Raw genomic sequence first — 18,822 nt, forward strand, 5'->3', positions numbered from 1 at the left:
CACGTGGTCCGGCTGCCAGTGTCCAGGAGGGGTGAGGGTCAGGTCTCTGTGAGGTAGGGCAGACACTAACTAAGCTAGCATAAAAAACTACCACTAGACATGTAATAAACAATGATCATTAGTATATTCTTAAGTAAATCCTTTTGAGCCTATAAATTGCATACATATAATCACTCATTGGGACTTATATGGAGATCCGGGCTTAGGGGTCTTGGTCAGTGTGATAACATTGATCATGGGGTGGACCTATGCACATCAAAGCAGCTATGTTACATGCTGACATTTGTTAGTTCTAGGGGGGTAATATATTGTGACAGAGGTCTGGGTTTAGTAGCGGGCATACTGGGGTGGGTTTCACAGCACGGTCACACCTCTGGTACATCAAGGGAATACCTTAAGGGGCACAGGGTTACATTGGAAGTAATTTTCCAACAGCAGGGGTAAGAGGGGAACAGGCAGGTTTGTGGAGATGAATGAGCTAAAAGTCATGGATCGGGCCGGTTCACACATAGGACAGTGATCTCAGAGGAAGAGTAAGATGTTACATTAGTATATTTATTTCAATTGTCCCTGGCTTACTGTTAGCATGCATACGGACAATGGTGGCGTTCCCCACTGTTTTACGAGCAAGTGGTGCACATTGTGGTGAATGTATGAGGGGGCCTAAATGACCCCTCGCTCCCACACAACAGTGTAAGAACTTAGAACAGCAAATACTTAGTCTCAAGTGTCAGGAAAGGCAACAAGGCATTACATTCAATGGACTGAACTCATTCAGAGCTATGGCCAATGAAACAATGTACCAACAGCTGTGCCTGTGACCAGGCCTGGTTATAACCCAATGGTGGGGTCCGAATACTGAAAAATATTCACAGGCAGTCCTGCCCACTAGAGAACAAGAATGAGTGACATAATGACACACTAGAATGCACCATGTAGTCCTATGGAAATTATGAAGTCTATCAAGACTTTGATTAAACCATTCAAAAAGGGATGCAATTGTTTCATGGATGACCATTTAGAATATGTTCACAAAATATTTAAAGCCCCCCAGATACCTAGGGAACAATAGAGACAATACTTTCACCTAACCCTAGATTCAGCATCTGATAGTGTCATTTGTGGTCTCAATGAACAGGGAAACCTGTCATGGGCGGACTTTGAGAAAGAGGTTAGACAACAATTTTCATATTATCAGTCCATACAGGGAGCCAAAAAAGCAGCTTACATTATGACGGCCAAGCCAGATATGTCCCAATACCTTCAAAATGTAAAAACTGAATTTCACACTTTAATGTGGCCTTTAACCCTAACTCTGTAGATTTTAAGACTGCATACATTTATAGACTCCAAAAATAAATTATATGCCATTTAATTTGTGAATTTGACAGGGAAAAACTGCTAGAATGGATAATAGAACAGGGGACCAAACTATATGAAGTGATATTTGGTCAGAGAGAGGAGAGGTCTAAGAATAAGGAGACAAAACCAAAGTCTAAAGAACCCACATCAGTGATTTAGGAGGTAAAATCTGTAAAGATGGCGCTTGAATCAGGCCAAAACCTCGGGCAAGAAACAACATGACATATAGTGAAAGGGACATATAGTGAAAGGGCCTCCACAGAGGACATCACACCAAACTCCTATATTTTATTCCATTGATCCCAGAAATAGGGATTCTTACATTAGCCCTAGATATTTGGTTAATTCTCCCAGAGTGGGATTTTGACGTGATATGTCAGGCCTAAATAACAACCAAAATCAAATGTATAATGGCCCATACCAGAAATTAGGGGCCCAGAGTAGATCTGACCTTAATACAATGGTATATGGCCACCAAGAGAGACCAAGATATGCTGATAGATTCAATGAAAATGGAAACCAGCATAGGGGACAATTCCCACCAAATGAAAGACAAAATATGAATTGCATCCCTCACCAATACCACCAATCACCATCACCAGTCGACCATAGTCAAAGGATGGTCAATGTGCGTTCTCCACGTCCTGTGTCACATGAATTCCAAGGTAACACAAATAGAAATCAATCTCCTGAGAGATACCAGAACAGGCCTAATCAGGGTGAGTGTAACCATTACCAGCCCAGGCCACAAAAGGAGGAATCTAGAGACATTGAGCCTCATTACGAGTTCACCGGTCTGTAATCCGTTGATTCCATGATGATGGTGACACCATTTTCACGACTGCAATCTTGCACAATTAATGGCCGATTACGGCTTGTCGGTCACGTGCACCAGAACAACGCGGAAACTGTGTCATCGTCGGCACGGAAACACCCATGGACATGTACATAACGCCAAAAATAGCAGTGGAATTTCTGCGACCGCACTTGCCGACACGGACATGGAAATACCGGAAGCGGAAACACTGTGATCGCGAAAACCAGAAAGAGAGGTGCCCATTACTTAAACCACAATCCACTGCCATCCTCACAGACCATAGGCCACATCACATCCTTCAGTTGGAAAAAGCAACCACCGTAATGGCATCCCCTATCCCTGCTACAAGACAGCGCAAGCAGAGGTTCTGTGAGGCGGAGCTCACAGTGCTTGTGGAGCACATTGTAGGGAATGCAGACATGCTTTTCAGCGCAGACCAGTGGCGCAGCACCAAGTGACACCATAAGGAGGTTTGGGCAGAAGCTGCACTCAGTGCACAGCCGTTGGGGTAACCATACACACCATAAAGGACTGTCACAAAAGGTGGGATGAACTACGGCTGTGAGTGCAGAATCTAATTGCTGCACACCGCCTGCACAGCACTGCCACCGGTGGAGGCCCAGCATCCCCATTAAAACTCCAGTCGTGGGAGGAGCAGTGCAGCAGTATCCTGCACGTCGAGGGGATACAGGGCATCAGCAATGCAGAGGTTGGAGTATACCCACCTGCTGATGCTGGTAAGTGCACAGAGTACGAAGCTATGGTTGTGAACCCCCACACCCTAGCCAGGGCATGAGTGACCAAATGCATCTACCAATGAACCACCCCCCCCCCCAGCCAGGGCAGGAGTGACCCAATACGTTTACCAATAAACCGCCCCAGCCAGGGCAGGATTGACCCAATGCATCTACCAATCAACCCCCCTCCCCAGCCAGGGCAGGAAACACCCAATGCATCTACCAATGAACCCCGGCAGCCAGGGTAGGAGCGACCCAATGCATCTACCAATGAACCCCCCCCAATCCAGGGCAGGAGAGACCCAATGCATCTACCAATGACTCCCCCCCAGCCAGGGCAGGAGTGACTCAATACATCTACCAATGAACCCCCCTCCCATCCAGGGCAGGAGTGACCCAATGCATCTACCAATTAACCCCCCTAGCCAGGGCAGGGGTGACTCAATGCATCTACCAATTAACCCCCCTCCCCCCAGCCAGGGCAGGAGTGACCCAATGCATCTACCATTGAACCCCCCAGCCAGGGCAGGAGTGACCCAATGCATATACCAATGAAATGCCCCCCCCACCACAGCCAGGACAGGAGTGCCCCAATGCATCTACCAATGACCCAGACAACAAGCAACACACACTCAAGAACTGCCCCCTGGACATGCACACAGTGTGTGACTGAGTACAGGCTGAGACACACACACCTGAGTGCTTCACCTGTCAAATGTGTTTACATGCAAGTGGGCAGACAACGTTCAGTGTGATGCATGTGATGGACCCATCAAATTACACCACACGACTAACAGCATTCCCTCTATTCCCCCACAGACACGTCAAGTGACAGCGACACGGCACAACAGGCAATGCCACGTACACCCACACATGACTAACGCAAACATCCTGCCTGGGATACCAATGCCACCACCTCCGGGACACAGGCACCTGCACCAGCAAGATTTGACACAGCTGCCCCAACCCACATGGCCAACCCCGTACAGTCACCTGCACCAGTAAGATCTGGCACAGATGCCTCAACCCACATGGCCAACCCCGTACAGCCAGCTGCCACACAAATAGCACCCATCATCACCGTGACCACCAAAACTATTGATCTGGCAGTGTGCACTGAGGAGGATGCTGCATCCTGTGGCGACAATGCCCCAGTCTGAAGATGCAGGACAGGAGGAGGTGGATGACATGGGTGACCTCTCATCCCTTCACAACCTGCTGTTTAGCCCCCCAGACCTGCACAGCCCCATGAGGTAACCAACTTCCTCAAAGGCTGAGTTAAGTCCATGCATGCAGCGCATGGAATAACAGCAGGCCAGCCTTGCACAGCTGGTGGAAATCCAGTTGGAGGAGGCTAGGCTGCAGCAGGAGGAGGCGATGCAGCAGCGGGAAGAGGCGAGGCTGCAATGTGAAAGCACTGCCACATCAGTACGTCACCTGTCCAGGGCCATCAGCTGTTTTGCCACACCAATTGTGACCTTGTCACGCCATGTCAGGGAGGGCAATAGCATAATGTCCACCATTGTTGAGTCTATGTTGGGGGCCCAGCAAGCATATTTTGGCCATTTGCCACCTGTCACGCCACCAGTGCCGTCCACCAGCACCACCCCCTCAAATTCTGTCTCGGGCAGCCCACGGAGGCACTCTAGTCGGCTGGCCCCTCTGGCAAGGACCCTACTGCTCATAAGCACGGCCGGAAATAGTATCCAGTATGAATGACTGTCCACAAGACATTTTGGGATCATTGGGTGTATGGGGGTGGGTACGTTTGGGAGGTGAGGGAGGTTCATCATGGGGGTAGTGTGTTGGGGCCTGGGTGGGGGTGGGTACATTTGGGGGGTGGGTGGATATGGGTGTACAGCTTTCCTGTTGGTACCACCTTGTTTCCTGCTTTCTTAACATTAAATCCCTGTTGAAAATGAAGTGACGAGTGGAGAACCGTTATTTGATTTACAGTGACTCCATTTATTGTTGGGCTACATTAAATGCATGCAGTGCTGTTCATGTAGAGTCTCTCAAAAGAAACTGCAATTGAGTGCATCCTGTACATGTTGTCCATCTTGTGCACCCCTGCCAGGGAGTGCAGCCATCCCATCATCACCCACTTCACCATCATCCTCTGTGGGGGCAGAGGGACGTTCCTGCGCATGCACAGATTGTGCAGCATGGCACACACAACCACTATTTTACCCGTATTCATTGGTGGCTTGTACAGCAATGATCCCCCAGATCTGCTCAAGCAGCGGAACCTGGCCTTCAATAAGCCAAATGTCCTCTCGATCATGCCACGTGTGCAATCGTGTGCCCTGTTGTAGGCCCCCTCATGCCTGTTCCTTGGCCTCCATATGGGCATCATCAGCCATGGCATGAGTGCATATCCTGCATCACCTACATGGAATGGGAATGTATGGGACATGTCATTGTTAGTGGCTTCGAAGTGTGGACAAGATGCAGGGCATTCATGTACCATTATTGAATCATTCATATGGGGCATTGCGCTGATCTCATTCCTGGTCATTGTTTTCCATATTGGCACTTTGACAGTGGTCAACGACTCGCTGTGCATTAGATGATGGCCTTATGCTCATTTGTGGTAGTTAAGTATGACATTGTGCAGTGATGTACACACGCAGAGCAGTCTGTCAATGGTCACTGTGTTAACGTGGCTCGATGCACAATGTCAGATATACACTCATAATGTGCATTGTGGGATCACAGGTGCATGGATGGGTGGAGGACTCATTCTCTCATTACATGTTTGCTCGTGGTACTACGACTTGTCTTGGTCTTGCGTCTCCTTTGGCAGGGTTTGTACAGGCACACTGTGGCCATCTGTATTGTGAAGCATTGCAATGTGTGGTGTGTGGAGACTGTCCGTTGCATAGGTCAGAGGGTCATGCATTGGCAGTTGTAGCAACCCAGTCACACAGGTCATTGCCCTGGCCACCCCCTCACTTTCACAGGGGCCATGCATTGGCAGTTGTACTCACCCAGTAGCCGTGTGCTCTGTCCGGCATAGCGTTCCATGACCGTGGCAATGTGGATTCCGCAGGACCATTGAGTCATGTGTCGACCCCGGGAATCGTGCACAGCAATGGGTTATCACTTGTGCAGCGTCACATATCATCTGTACATTTAGTGAGTGGTATAGTTTCCTATTGCGGTACACCAACTACATTGCACATGGTACAGCTCTATGTGGCTACAATCTAATGCACCGATGCAATTTGGCATGCCAGCAATGGCATGGAAGGCCATCTTGGTGGCAAAAACCTGGGCAGGGGTATGGGGTAGGGCAATGTGTTCCGACGCATGGCGCAGCCGGGCATCCAGTACCTGGTCGAGTATCCTTGAGAAACAGGGTTGTGACAGCCCGTGCAGCTCACCAACAGTGTGCTGATACATTCCAGTCCCTAGGAAATGCAGCACTGAGACCACCTTCAGCAGGGGCGGAATTGCCATCCGAATTTCAATGTGGCTGCAGATGTCGTCCTCAATCATGGTGACGATGGAAATTATTGTTGGACGGTAAAGCCGATATAATGTGTGGATCTGCCCTGGCGTCAGGCTCCAGGGTGAGGGCCTGATGCGGGGTATTGCAGGCTGCCAGCGGGGTGGTGCCAGCTGCACATTGGATTTGGTATGGATTCCAGGTTTGTTATCTGCTGCCTGCGCCTCCTCCGCCTCCGCCTCCTCCTCCTCCTCCTCTGCTGCATTACTGACACTATGTGCACTGCAGCCTGTAGGTTCATTAGCCCCAGGCCCAATGCTGCTACAGCGGCTGTCTGGAGTTGGCCTGGGTGTGGGTGTGGCCCTTTTGTAGGCTCCCAGTGGCCTGCTGGGTGCAGCTGGGCTCATTTGGAGCACCTGTGGCCTGATTCAGCTCACCTGCCTCTGTTTACCACCATGTCCGTGGTGGCGGCGGTACCGCCACACTGTTCACAGTGATTCTGCAACATCGGTGGTGGTGTTTCCTTGTCTGTGCTACTCGTAATGCGCACAGTGTTTCGTGTTGCCGCTGGCCAGTGTGTTGACGCGCTGTTTCCCCTGACACTTTTTCCGGGTGCGTTGTCTGTGCGGGGACGGATTCGGGGTGATGGTGTTTCCGGAATCGCAGGTCAGAATGAGCCAGTCCGGTAAACGTTGCCATTACGGTTTTAACGGCTACGTTAAATCCTGACCGGCAGACTTGTAATGAGGCCCATGGACAGGTTTCAATGCCTAGAGGCCCAAGTCAAAATGTTGTCTGAACAGATAGGAAAGTTATATGCAGTTCAAACGCTACAGCCAAGTGAAGGTGCAGAATGTCATAGGAGTGCATTCTGACAATAAGTGACTAGTTAATAATCTCTACACTGATGGAAACACAAGTGCTTATGAGTCACCTTTGAATAACAGTTCTGAATTGTTTAATGATTTAAAAATAAGAAAACAAACGAATGAAAGTGAGACATAGAATTTCAACACACACAAAAAAAGAGTGTGGTTCAATTTAGAGTTGAACCAGACTATTGAGTTGTGTGAAAATGAAGAACAAAAGAGGGAAAATTAACAAGAAAAACCCAAAGAACAGAGAAACAGATTTTAAAAGAGTATCCAATGTGAAAATAAAACACAAGGGGAAGAGTTAGGATCAACAAATAGATTATCCTCACTTGATAGTCAGATACTGTTGATACACGTACAGAGGAAACAGTAGATCAAAAGGAGGGTGCAGGTCAGTCACCTGAGGAGTATTTTGCACCACAGATATTCCAAGGGACAGAAATGACAGGCTCCATACAAAACACAGATAAGTGTCATGCGCCAGAAATTGACAGACTGTCACACTTGTGATAATACCCAGTCAAAAGAGTGCAATGTAGAAATAACTAGCTAGAAGCCAAACAATGAAAAAATTACAATAAGAAATTGTAGTGTGAACACTAGTGGTCCCAAGTCAGAGGACAAGTCAGTGGCTAGACTCCAAATGGGTTCTGAACCCAAGAGAATAGACAAAGAAATTCAAAATGAAGTGAGCAAAATGGAGGGTGAGATGTCATTTCATATGTCTATTTGCCTTTAAAGAGTAAAAAAGTGCTAAGGAAAGTAAATCCTGAAATCAGCAAAAATTCACAATTTTTGCACATGCTAGAGGAGGTTGAAAATAGGTACATTGCTCCTATTACTATTTAAAAAAAAAGAATGCATTTGCAATGATTGATAAAGGCGCCCAAACAACAATAATGTCAAAAGAACTAGTGAAAAGTATCAATGAAGGGAGATCCCCACATAATCACATAAAGGTGAGGCAAAACAAAGGCCCTGTGCACAATTTCAATGGACAAGAAATAAGTATTCAAGGTGTCACTGAGGTTGAAATAAAGATAGGGAAACATCGGATGAGACAGGGAGTGTTGATCACATCCATTAATGAAATACCATTTCTCATAGGGACGAATTGCCTGAAGAGGTTGTCACCCCTCATTGATGGGGTAAATGGAGTATTGTGGTCCTTGGCTAAAAAGCCATTGAGAACCAAGAAAATAATGAAGCGATGCAACAGTGTAAAAGTATGCTACACCATTGCTAAATAAGAAAGTGCAGTGGAAGTATATCTTGAGAATGGCTGTGTGTCCAGCGTCACTGTCATTCTCATGTGTCAGTGTGAATTGCAAGGAGAAAAAGAGAAGCAGTCTTTGGAGATTTTTTTGGACCCCAAGAGAAAATAACAAACAGAAATAGATGAAAAAACACTGCATTTTTATCTAAATGAAGAAATACACAAACTGAATATCACTCCAGAGATAAATAAAGAAAAGCACATTTCAACCATCTCAGAAATACACATTCCTATCCACGTGATTAGGCATTCTGTAATGATTCAAGCCATTTTAGCACTTTAACATGAAAGGTGTTTCATTAATGAAAAGGTACTCCAGCAAATAATTGACAGGGAGGAGATCCCAAACTTCAGAATGAAAAATCAACACATTTTTGGCCTAGATGCCGACGAGTTGGGACAAAGAATTGTAGGAAGATGCATGTTAAAGATGAGAATTGGCCCTAACAGTTTTCATCACAATGTGTGGATCATGAGCGAGACACAAAACAAACAAGACTTTCTAAATCAAAAGGTTTGGTCCAGGTTGGGTGGAGCCACACTTGCATTTGAAGACAAAAGTCAAGCTTACCATTGCGCCCAAATGACACCATATGCGCACTACAGGTGAAAAGGGATGTTACCATTCCTGCATTCACCAGACAAGTTACTGCAACATTTCAGTAACGCAGTGATTGGGAACATTCCCGGAAGCTATGTGACTGCACTGGGTGAGTAAATAGAATCCTTGGATTCTAAGCCTAAAGGAATCTTTAAAGTTCAGTCTGTGTAATGAGCCAAGTGAAATAGTGTGGTGTCATCAAAATTAGTGTATCCTATTCGAATTAAGTGAATCAAAAAGAGAAAAGTAGCATATTGAAATGGAGGTCAATATTCCAAAGTATTTGAGTGTAGTGACCCTCCAAAGAGACACTGCCACATGATTAGAGGAAAGCACAGATGTGCCTCATTTGAAGGGCTTCCCAGAGTTCTCTATAATGGTAAAGGAGCAAATTCAAGCCGCAGATGCTTGCAAAAGTGAAAAAGAAGAAGACCATTTGAGAAATATATTTATGGAATTCAAACGGGTTTTTGCTGAAGATGCCAATGATTGTGGGTTAACTGAATTGCATGTTGCAACACCACCAAAAGGACATGGTAGGGAGCCATTATTTGTGCAACAATATAGTTTACCCCTGGCATGTTTGGAATCACTAGCTGAAATAATCAAACATCTAGAATCTAGAGGAATCATTAAGCCTATTCATAGTACATCAAATACCACTATATTAGGTGTGCTCTAACCTAATGGGAAATGGCGCTTGTGCGCAGATCTACAAGAATTAAACAAAAAGGCACCTGTTTCAAAGTGGCCGCTTCCATTTATGGATCATGTCTTGCACAAGTTCATGGGTCAAAGGTGTTTACCACATTAGACCTTACAGCTGGATACTGGTGTCTGCCACTATCTGAAGATATTCAAAATGTGTTTGCATTTTCTTTTGACATATCACAACATGTGTGGTCTGAACCCCTTTTGGGTATGTTATTAGTGGGAGTGAGTTTGGGATATTCCTGAGCAAGGCACTCCCCGATGGAGCTGAAAACGGAACAATAGTTTGTGGATAACGTGCTAATCAAAAATGAAGATCTGTAAAGCCAGTTCAATGAGATTAAACATGTGCTCTGTTTGCTACAGAATACTGGGGCAAAAGTATCTTTACAGAAAGCACAGTGGTGCAGAAAAAAGGTAAACTTCCTAGGTCATGAAGTGACATAACATGGATTAAACCCACAAAAGAAAAAGGTGGAGGCGATTCATAAATTAAAAGATCTCACTAACATGAAAAGTTGAAAAGGTTTGTTAGGAATGACAAGTTAGAACAGGAAATGTATTGATAATTATGCAGAGATTACACAACCTTTAATGAGATTACTGGATCAGGGTGTACCCTGGAAATGGGAAAAGGAACAAAATGAGGCAGTAGCCAGGCTAAACGAGAGTTTGATGAAGGTTCCATGCTTGGCATATCCAATGAAAAATAAGGATTTCTTTGTAGAAATAGGATTCACAGATGAATGCATGTCAGCAGTGTTATATCAAAAACATGATGTGAATGATATGATATGGCATTTGTAACACACCTATACAAAAGTGTTAACAAATCCATTGACTTTGCCAGCAAAGCATTGTCCCAGGTAGAGAAAAAATTTAGTGAATTTGAAAAAGCGCTCTGACTACTGTCTTGGCATTACAACATTTCTGCTCCATAATTCAAGGAGAGCTGGTGATTATTGAAACAAATCCCCAGCCTCTGCAATTTTTTGCAAAGTAAGAGAATCAGATCAGGGAATTTGGCCCAGTCAAGAATTCCTTCCTGGACAATAGCACTTCAGGGATTTCCTGTAGAAGTGAAGTATGGACAAAATAAAAAGAGCCCAGTTGCTCAAGTATTAGCAGAGTTGCATGATTATGTGCCTGATGACATAGAGCTAGGGACAAGTGTAGAGAAGGAGCCAAGTACCCCCACCTCAACCACTTAGCCCATATTGCCAATATGTTGGGAACCAGAGTGTGAGACACGTGCGGTGCCGGTGAAAATACTGATTCCGAGGAGAGTCCTGGAGGCACCGTTCCCATTGAGAAAGCCATACTAGTATACAAGGCAGTATGATGGCTATTTGAATTAAATCCCAGATGAAACAGCACAGCTGAGTGGAAGAGCGGAATGGTAACATCACTGCCTCATGAAGCCAGACTGACATACATAGAAGAGATGCAGAGACAAGAGAATGAAGATATTCTATAAGGTATCAAGAAAGTATAAAAGATAAGTGAAATCTTGGGATCAAGATGAAGAAACTTATGCTACAGAAACGATGACGATATCAAGTTTGTTTACACGTGTACAGATGCAATGAAACGCAAGCAGATAAAGTATTCTTGAGGCTAGCTTTATAGTGAATAGTTTGCGGCAAGCGCCAACTTACACCTATATAGGAGTAAGTAAAGAATGGATGTTTCCACTACATATTATGGCAGAGCTGGACTAGAGAAGGAAGGCCTCTTTTCCAGTGTGTCGCAGTTAAAAGCAATTGAACAAATTAACAGGAGTGAAACTCAGAAAGGCGAGGCTGGACGAGCCCCAAGAAGCCAAGGTCTTATCCGGCTGGGGTCAGCAGACATTGGATACAAATCGTGTGAAAGAACGCAACTCATGTTCAGAAGACATGGACAAAAATAAGGAAGACGTCAGAGGTTTATTAGAAACTAGTATTTTAAATGCACTAGGGCTCGATTTTGTGGGCTTGAGTCACATGGAAGGATGAAGTTGGACGAACATGACGATCACACCTACGCATTAGAGCAGAGCGTACCTTGGCTCCCCTGAATTCTCCAGAGGAAAAGAACACTTCCAAGGACAAGTTCAAACAAAGCCTTAATTGACAGTAGGCCACTGAGGTGATGATAGATGAATATGCTAGTTGGTGGTAAGCTATGGTTAAAGACTAGCTCACCAGCACCTGGAAGACCAGCCTGCATGCTGCTAACGTAGGTGGAAAAGTAATGACTGAGGTTAGAGTGCCAACCAATTGTAGGGGGCCAAGTGATTAAGGGTCCTATAGTTTGTGTAACCAATGGGATGCTGTATATTTAGTGACGTTCATAGTGACCTGTTTTAGGTGAGGGCTTAGTTGCCCCAGCTGATGTTAAGAAACCTATCACTTTTCTTCACTTTCTCAGACTAGTGTGGATCGTATACTTTGAGGTTCCTGTAGACCCTATCACAATAGCCACTAGGTTTTTGTAGTCACGTAGGATGACATTAGTAAATACGTAATTTGACGTCATCAATGACAATTTTGTTATAAAATAATGCATCGAGATAACTTACGCTGAGATGTCTGCTGATTTCGGTTGTACTCCCTATTTTAGATAATTGATATTAAAACAGTTACTTTTTTGCCAACTACCTGAGCCGTTTCGATTATTGATGTTTGGGTAACTTCTGCATCCTCATCCATCTCAAGGGTATTGCTACCTCATCTTAAAGGACTGGGGTCTCACAGTTCACTTGGTAGCAGAGGATGGTTAAAATTCCATCGTGATAGTAGGCTTAGGGGTCCCGGAAATACCGCACGACCTCTGCCATTCGGCTGAAAGGATGTGAAGCTCCCTGAAGATAGCATAAACATTTTTAATAATCAGACATGCAAGCGCTAGGTGAGACGGGTCCCTTGTTTTCAGGCAGAATCCCCTCCCGGTGTCTACAGGAAGCTGAACAAAGGGAAAGTTGAAGCGGCTGATAAAGAGGCGGACAATCCCGAGAGTCAGAAGTCAAAAAGGAATGGTGAGTAAAAACTGGGTGAGGTGGCAAAAATTGTGAATGGGCAGTAAGTGAAAAAAGTGATAAGGGAAAAATGAGTAACAGCGGAGGTTGGGGTAAAGTAATATGACAATGTTAAGCATTGAAATATTAGGTAGTTGACTTGAGGAGAGGCCAAGCAATTAAAAGGTATCATTAGGGAAGGTGACACGATAAAGAGTACGCCCAGTTTCCTGCGTTGTAACAGAAGGAATCATTTCTAGAGCCCTATTTATGGGTGACGTAGTCTACAAACTTGGTTAAAGACAAATTTAAAGAGAATGATTCACATCCGAATAAGGGTATTTTTAGGGATAGGAGAAGGTCGATCTTGAGGAGAAGACTGAAATATATGCGGCCGGTAGAGTATGTCCGTTTGTCTGTTTGCTTTATGTGACTGAATATGGTGAAAAAAACAATAGAGAAATTGATAGAAGTGAAAAGAAAACACAATATTTGAGAATTAATTACGTATTTGAATTGATGATGTTTAGTGACAAAGTAGATGAAAGTAAAAAATGTGATAGAGAGTTTGGAGCCTACAATCATTGCTGCACGTTCATAGTGTTTTATTTTTCTGAAACATATTTTTGAAATTAGCAAAGAGTAAGGTGAGTATTGACAGTCAAGTGTGACGAGTCAAAATGGAGGATATTACTCCACTTGTACATCTCTGCAAACAGCTGCCGAAACACACACCCAAACTTAAGCATTACAGTGCAGAATGGGTTAAGGTCACAGCAGATAAAATGTTCATGCCATGACCTCAAGGGGGATCACAATTGAAGGCAGTTTTGCAGCATATGATGACATATTTGCATGCAACATACACAGGAAAAAAGTTAGATAAACAATTAGCGAGCTTAGAGCTCTGGAAAATGTACTGTACCAGGAGGAAAGAGAAGAGCCACCTCTTGAAGAATGGATATTGAATATATGCAAAGAGGGGGGTGAGGAACCTTCTGCTCCCCCAGCCACACCCAAAGCAGGTGGCGATAGTAAGAAAGAAGACAGGTTATATGCATTAAGGGAGCTTAAGGCAGACACAGGGTATAGCAATCCGGCATTTGAGACGCCTGCGCAAATCAGCGACGAGGGCCCAGCGAAAACCTCTGAGAAAGATGTAATCTTTAAGATCCTGAGGAACAAAGAGAGATGCAATAAAAAAAGAGACATGATCGACCGAGCACATCCTTAGATATAGGACGGGAAATAAAGAGATGTAAAGGAGAAAAAGATAAGACTGATGAGTTAGCACTTATACAGAACAAATGGATGGGTGGTTAGATTTTGCTCAAACTCGATGGTAAGAGCATCGAGGACAAAAGGCAAAGGGAAGATCGAGACAAACAGGACAAAAAGGACAGAGAGAGAGGAAAGATTGAAAGAAGATGGAGCAAAAAGGAAGGATAGACAAAGACGGGAACGGTTGTATCAAGAGGAGCAACTGAAAAAGCAGGAAAGAGCAGAGGAGCAAAGAAAGTATGATAATAGACAGAGGGCAATTGATGAACAAGAAAGACAAGAAAGAAAGAGAGAGGAAGAGGAGGAAAAGAAATTAAGGGATAAAAGAATACAAAGACGAAAAGACAAAGAGATACGAATGGCAAATGAGAGGAGAGATATGAAAAGAAAAGAGGAAGCAAGAGTAAGAGAGGAAGCAAGGAAGCAAAGAGAGTTTGATGATGAACTAGAATGAAAAAGGAGGCAGTGAGTACACAATCTTGAGTGTATAGAAAAAGAGTTATCGGATCCTAATCCAGAAGTAGCATGGGAAAACATAGAACAGTTCTTCCCAGCACATGAGCCAATAACAGGTCCATTTAGAGCGAATCTAGAGGATGGGTTTGACTCTAGAAGCATTGGGGATGCTGTTGATAAAGTCTACCATGTTATGAGGACTAAGAAAGTGCTGCATGGGAAGGGTAAAAATGATCGACTCGAGAATACGCAGTTGTGCGACAAAGAAGGAGCCTCATGCAGTTTTGAGCCAAAGGAGCTGTCATTAGATAGACTGATTATGAATAGAGATGAAGAGGAGAAAAGCCAAATGAGTTGGGGCCAGGATATGTCAGACAAGGACAGGGAAACCTTCTGTGGGGAGGAGGAAGGAAATCTATTTGGCCCTGAAGGTTGTTATTCGGTGGATAAGGAAGTAAGATGGTTGTATCTAGACCTATCCAAATCTCAGGCGTCAGAATCAGGTTAAGGTCATTGCCAGGAAGAAGGTGGAACAGAACCATTGTCCCTGCTGTAAACATACAGGCAATGGGGGACGAGTGTGAGTTTGGGGTTTCACAGTTTCCCTTGTTAGGGAAAGGAGGAGGTAGGCCACAGTATATACCTTGGACACAGATGGATAAGCATAATTTAAGGTATAAATTCCAGAGTTTAACTTCTGGCGCTGGAAAATGGACACATGAGTTAGAGAAAATGACTGGAGTAAACAAGTTAGCTATAGGGGACATTAAAGGTGTGCACTAGAACCCCAACCGCCCCATAAAGCTGGGGTTTGCCCAATAGCACTATAGGATAAGTAGCAGCAACCGTGAGATGGTTGGGGATGCAGATTAATACTCTTGCATCAAATCAATAATGACAACTCAATAGTTTGGCAAAGGGAGTCTGTTTAATGACAAGTACAAAAAACGGGGAGTTCATGAACATCAGCAATCCCTCGATCTTCCTTCTTGCTTCACAACTCCAACAAACTTCATATAAAACATATCTTTTATACTGAAAACTTGTCATCACTGACGTGTAAAGCTTAAAATGTTGCATGCAATTCTATTGGTTATAGGAAGGTATCTTTGATATAGATACTATATCTGTATATGGTAACGAAGTGAGGGGATTGGATAAACAGTGTCAGGTGGGACATCTGAGCCCTTCCTTCAAAATGGCTGCTGTAGACGTCACTAAAAGTACAATGTCTCCTTGGTTCTATTAACTATAGGATCCTAGATGTCTTGGTCCACTATGATTGGGTTGGCATCAACCCCATACATACTTTTCCACCAGCCTAGCAGCGTGCAGAATAGCCGGCCAGGTGCAGGGAGCTCATCCTCTCCCTCAGTCTCCCTCCAATTATTGCAACAATCAATCATCACTTCAGTGGTCGTGTGCCAATTATTTCTTTGTATTTTGGCATTGTGACTTCTTCTTCGTCTGGAAAAGTGAAGGTGCCTGGGTATTGCACAATCCATGCGTAGGTGGGAACGTTTCATCCCTTCTGCTGGCTCGGTCACATGATTCCGACACCGTGAAAGTTGTCTTAATTTGTGTATTTGATTTAATTTTGCCAGCCATCTACCTCCTGTGGCTTATCTTGACCTTTCAGAATAGAATACTATGTTCTTCTCTTCATTAAATATATCTATTGTTGGTCTACTTCAGCTGGTACGACATTGGCTTCTTGGCATGACTTGCCTTTGTCTGAGTTTCTGTCTGTCCTTAATTCTCAATTTTCCTGCTGTGAAGCTCTCCTCGTGAGACCTTAAGTAACCTTTGGTCAGTTCTGCTCTTGTGCATAGTGGAAGTATACTTATATACTGTTCTTTTCTTGAAGTAGATATGTATAGCTGGTGCTATCCGTACTCTATTTTACTACTAAGCTTTAGCAAGGCTCATGATTTTCTTAGCTTCTTGCGGTTCTTTGCATATGTACACGTGTAAGTTGGCTGAATATCTGCATCACGCTCATGGCATAATCATCTAACATTTGACATCGTTATTTCCCTTTAAACACAGGATGTCACTTATCCATGGTGTTTCGTCTCTTTTCATCATTCATAGTTCATCATATCTTTTATATGTGAGTCAGTCCGGGTTCTTGTGACGTCACCATTCATCTTCTTTTAGGACTTTCTTGGCTTCTTCTGGTATTGCATTTTGACAATTGTCATTCTGTCTCAATTGTCGATATGGTTTTCTTAATGGGTACCTTACTGTCCAAGGTTTCTTAGGTGCAGGTACTTCAATAGGTGCTGTCAGTCTGATAGGTACTGGGCAGAGCCCTGCTGCGGCTCTCTGCTGGTTTATTTGCTCATCATCCGTCACATATGTGGGCATGAATGTTCCTGGTACCTCAAAATGGGCGGTTTCGGTGCATATCGTGTTTGGGACCTCCTCCACAAAGGGTCTCCTGATCTCTATCCTTGGGGAAAGGGCTGATGACGTTTGGTCAAGCACAGGGTATTTTAGTGTTACTACGGTAAACACTGATCATTATGGAGCACCGTTCAATAATTATAGGGTGGCGATCTGGAAAGCGCTTAAAGTACTGTATCCGGACACGTCCGACATGGGAGCTATAATGGCAAAGAAGATGCAGGAAGGGGATGATCCTCTTGATTATATTCAGAATTTCCAAGAGCCGTAGGCTTTGGAGAATTGCGAGGCTTGGGGGAAATTCATACCTGTATTTTATCATATATTGTGCCAAGTGCTGCCAGAAGCAGTACAAAAGCTGCTCAAGAAATTAGTGGGCATGGAAACAAAGCCGTGGTCAGATATTCAGCTGACCATCGCACAATATTGCAGGCTGTTGGAAGAGAAAAATCACAGAAAGACGATGTTAGAAAATGTGAAGAGGCAAAGTTAGTGCAGAAAAAACTATCAAAGTACACCATTGAAGGGGAGATATTGACTAGTGGAGAAAGATGAGGTTCGCAGCAAGTATGCCACAGGTGAATCACCAAAGGTAGTTTGATCAAGGTAATAATGGATCTGCATCACGGGGTAGGGGAGACCTTCGGGGCAGAGGCTTCCAGAATAATAAGGGTAACTTCCCGAACAATCAAAGTGGGTATCAAAACACACATGACAATGGTCAAGGCATGCAGGAGGGGCAAGTTAGGAGACCTCCTCCTATATGTTGGACATGTGGTATGTCAGGGCACTATGCTCGCATATGTAGAAGTCAAGGATTCATGCAGAATGGTGCATTTCTCAAGAGGGGGGACCGCAAACCGTCCTGCATATTCACAGCAGAATGGAGATGGGTTTGCTCAGAATCAGACAGTGCAGCAAACATAAGCACCGACAATGCAACAAGATTTACAGAGAAATTTGGGATCTATCACTTTTCTTCACTTTCTCAGACTAGTCTGGATTGTATACCTGGAGGTTCCTGTAGACCCTATCACAATAGCCACTAGGTTTTTGCAGTTTGCCACGTAGGGTGACATTAGTAAATATGTAAGTTGATGTCATCAATGATGATGTTGTCTTATAAAAGAATACTTTTTTCAAGATGCATTGAGAGACCTTACGCAGAGAAGTCCTTTGATGTCCACTTTACACCATGTTTTAAATAATTGATATCAAAACAGTTACCATTTTTCCAACTACCTGAGTCGTTTTGATTATTGATGTTTGAGTAACTTCTGCATCCCCATCCATCTCAAAGGTATTGCTACCTCGTCTTAAAGGGCTGGGGTCTCCCAGTTCACAAGTGTGAATGAATTTGAGCAATACCCACACAAAGCATTCAACAAAGAAACATGTAAGGATTTACCAACTGTATATGTAGATGGATGTGCATACCATGTAGCCAATGATACAGAAAAAGAGTGTGTAGCAGGAATAGGAAAATATGGTTTAAATGTGACAATATTCCAAGGGTAAGCATGCAGATAGGTCCCAGAAGCAGTCAAGTGGCAGGACTGGACACTTTTTATGAGGCAATATCTACAGCAGTGAAACAAACATTCAAAAAAATAGTTCTAGTAACTGATTCTAATTATGCACAAAATAGTTCTGTGGGGTTTTTTCACCTATAACAAGAAACCTCTTAAACATGGCAAGATGATCCAGGCTATAGACAAGCTTGTGCCACAAAATGATCTGATAATCCATTGGAGGAAAATACGTGGTCATTTGAAAGCGACTGCTGAAGGTAAGGAGGGAAATGATAAGGCAGATCAATTAGCCAAAATTGGAGCTATGATGAAGGAG

This window comes from Ambystoma mexicanum, chromosome 7q, assembly GCF_040938575.1.
Source record: "Ambystoma mexicanum isolate Mex_15411 chromosome 7q, UKY_AmexF1_1, whole genome shotgun sequence".
Classification (NCBI taxonomy): domain Eukaryota; kingdom Metazoa; phylum Chordata; class Amphibia; order Caudata; family Ambystomatidae; genus Ambystoma; species Ambystoma mexicanum.